Genomic DNA, 3,816 nt, shown 5'->3' on the forward strand with positions numbered 1-3,816 from the left:
AAAATAAACACTTGTATAACCCAAAGTCACTTAATTTCCCTTAACCTCAGTTTTATCATCTGTAAAATGTAAAAAAATGATAATACCTATAGTATCTATTTCCATGAGTTGTTGTGAAGATCAGATAACATGTCTGCATAGTCCTTTATAAAATTTCAGGCACTGTATAAAAAAATCAATCAACTAGTATTATAATTTTTAAGGCATATCATAAATATAGTTATACATACTCACAGAATAAGGAAAATAGTATCTTTCTGGGAAGCCCCCCCCAAGTTTATCATCATCCAGTAAAAAAAATTTAAAAAGTATCCAAATAAGCAAAGAAACTTTGCATTTATTTCTAGAAACATTTCCGAAATGAAAACAATCTCTGACTGATTTCTCATTCATTACAGTTTATTTCATTCTCATTCATTAGACTTTGTTTCTCATTGACACTGTTGAGTCTATGCTCAGATATTTGAATGGAGAGAATAAATTCCCCGAAGTTTAAATTAATTTACAACTTTCCTAGCTTCCCAGAGCAATACCTTATTTCCACTCTAGGATTAGATCAATAGACAGGTGTATACAAGTGAGTTCATATATTTCTATCATTCTATAAATAGTCCTTGACTGGTTAAGATCATAACTCTCCTTTCAATCACATTTGCACTAGACATTTTTATAGTAGTAGCAAATACACTTCAAATTTCTAATCTCTTTAAGCACAGTTGCCTATTTCCAAGATTATTGGCCTTTTACCACACTTAACATGGTGATTAATTTCAAAAAATGAGCATAAAACATAACTTCTATCCATTAACAGAAGCATGATAAACCGAAGGTATAGAATTAGATAGGTATTTTCAGAAGTGACCACTGTGTTGATTTATTTTGACTGACTATAATTATTTGTTTATAAAGAAGCATTTCTATTTGGGGAGTGAGAAGAAAGTGATTTTTTGCATTACATAGACATGGGAAAAAGTTATGATATTTTTATTTTGTGAGCACAACATAATTTTATTCTGAGTATCTAAAAAGTTCAGGAGGACAGAAAAAGACCAAGAACATTTCAGAATTGTGTAACAGATTAGATAACTTCTAATTGAATCAATTTAATCTTAATTTAACTTAATCAATTTAACTATTACTTTGATTATGTTCATATGAAGAATAAAAAAACTAATTAAATTCAACATTATCATGTAGCAATGAAATTTACTTTATAGTTTTTAAAACTATAAAGTGCTACTTAAATTTGTTACATGTTTACTATTCATATCCAAGCTCAATGTAACTGGGAAGAGGCTTCTTTTCTACTGTTACAATTCAGAAATCACAAGCTCCAGCCTCCATCAGTGATGACTTCATTACCAGTCACGTAGGCAGATTCATCAGAGGCCAAGTACACACTTCTTCTGCAGTCTTCCTGTCTTCTGTCTCTTTAAGAAATCATCCATTGCCTTTTTGGGGTCTGTGCTAGCCTGGATTCTGTCAAGCAGAGAAGGGTGTATCAACAGTTCCTGGACACACACAGTTGCACCTGATAACCTGGTGGATGAAATCAGCAGCCATGGATTTTGTCAGTCCAATCACCACTGCTTTGGATGCGCTGTATATGCATCTGTTGACAACTCCTTTGATTCTGGAAGCCACAGAAGACATGTTGATACTGGTGCCAGATTTCTGGGCAAGCATTTTGGGAATAAATGCCTTAATCATCAAGAACATGCTTTGGACATTCAGATTCATGGTAAAGTACCAGTCTTTCTCCTCACATTCCAGGATGTTTCCTTGATGGACAAACCCAGTGACATTAAAAAGAACATCAAGTCTCTCAATTTCCTTGGAGAACTTCTCAATTTTTCCTTTTTTTGTTACATCAAGAACTCGAGTTTGAATGCCTGCATGCTCATTTAGCTCTTGAAGTTTGGATTCATTGATATCTGTTGCTATGACTTTGGCCCCTTCTTTGGCAAAGGCCAAAGCAGATGCCCGACTAATTCCTTGTGCAGCAGCAGTTAAACGATGACCTTGCCATCAAGTCGACCCATGGTGCAGTCTGCAGGATAATCTAGAGACATTAAGACACAGGTTAATACAAAGGCAACATAGCATACACTCGGAGTAGATGATTCTATCCAAAGCCAATCTTCCAAAGCCCTTCTGGAAGACAAAAGTTATGATATTTTAACGTAACTAAATCACTTTTTTTTCCTTTTCCTTTCCTTCCTTGATATCTCTAGTGCTTAGAACAGTGCTTTGTACATAACAGATGTTTAATGAATGATTGTTTCATTAATCTGGCTAAAAAAAGGTTAAATATTTTACTTATTGTTTGATATGTCAATATTTTTAAAAACATTTAAATATAGTCACCCCAAACATTGCTTCATTGTTTTTTCTCTATCCGTATCCCCATTCCTCCACTCCAACCCAGTTTCCCTATTTTGTATAGAATGAATTTCTTCCTTCAGAAAAGCAACATTTCAGGCTATGACCTGGCAATTGAGAGGTGTAAGTTGCTTATTTTTGACAGGTGAAAGGTACTTCCTGCTCTTCTGGTGACATGTTTATCTCTGCATTAGTCCAGCCCTAGGGGAAAATAGCCAAGGGGCCTAAATATTTCCAAGCTTTTCTTTCTTTAGACCACTGTAAAACATCTGGAAGGATATCCTCAATCAAAATGCTCTTTTCTCCAATCATTCTATACTGATGAATCCATATTGAGTGACCTTGTGTCCTCTCCCTAGAAGGAACTTATCTAATCTTGGCATTTAAAAGAAATGACTCGCCTACTCCTTTTTACATTTTTTTAAAGTTTTTTCATACCTATATTTCATATCATCTACAAGGTTAACAAGCATAGGCAAGGTCAACAACATTTTTATCTCCATCCAAGAAATGGTTACCTTTTACTGTGGAAACTGGCATGACTGTGACATATTTTTTCCATCATATCTATGACTATTTTGTGAAATAGGTAATAAGAAGAAAGTTAGGGAAGTCTGAAACTTTTTTTCAGTTGAGACATTAATAAAGTCAAGTGTATCATTTTGTATCTCTTCAATGGCATGATATCTAGATTAAAGAAAAAAGAAAAAGATTAGTTAATTGTCCAGATGTTAAAATGGCAAACATCTGGACATTTGGACACATTGAGATGCTTGGTATTGTTAAGACAAAATCTTTGGACTCTATTTTTACATTTTATTGGAATACTTTTGATTCTGTATCTATGACCTGGACATGTATATTTTTATACAATTTGTATTCTGCAGAGTATGATGAACTGCATTAGTTTTACTGAAATGGAAGCTACTTAATTCATTCAATGTAGCTTCCATGTTATTTAATCTACTTGCTAGATTTCTTAAGCAACAGTGCCTGATGCCATCAAGCCTCAGGGTCCACAAATATGATTGCACATGTGGATAATTACAATTTTAAATGAGTTTGAAAAAAAGTCAAGGTTTGAAATTTGTACTGACTACTTTTATATGTGTGTATGTACATATATATAATAGAAATTTGAATCATAGCAAAGTAAGTCAGCTCCTTATTTTGTGAACTTATGATCCATTTTTTCATTGTTTACAAAAATAAAAAAATAATGAAATTACCTATCTAGTTTTCTGCTTTAATCTCTTCCATGTCTTGTGATCTAATGACTCTGGCCTTTGCGCTATTTCTCACGCATAACCCCTCATTGCTCAACTCCACAGATTTTTACTGTCTGTAACCCATGCCTAGAAAACATTTTTCCCTCAACTTTACTTCTTGACTTAATTCAATTCTTCAAATCTTATGTGAAATTATATCTTCTAC

General features: G+C 33.5%; 1 pseudogene; it reads right to left on the bottom strand.

Moving 5' to 3' along the window:
• Window positions 1-1,315: 1,315 nt before the first annotated feature.
• Window positions 1,316-2,072, bottom strand: LOC110206730 (dehydrogenase/reductase SDR family member 6 pseudogene; annotated as a pseudogene).
• Window positions 2,073-3,816: the final 1,744 nt, after the last annotated feature.

Source organism: Phascolarctos cinereus, unplaced genomic scaffold (genome assembly GCF_003287225.1).
Source record: "Phascolarctos cinereus isolate Bilbo 61053 unplaced genomic scaffold, phaCin_HiC Scaffold_5;HRSCAF=322, whole genome shotgun sequence".
NCBI classification, from domain to species: domain Eukaryota; kingdom Metazoa; phylum Chordata; class Mammalia; order Diprotodontia; family Phascolarctidae; genus Phascolarctos; species Phascolarctos cinereus.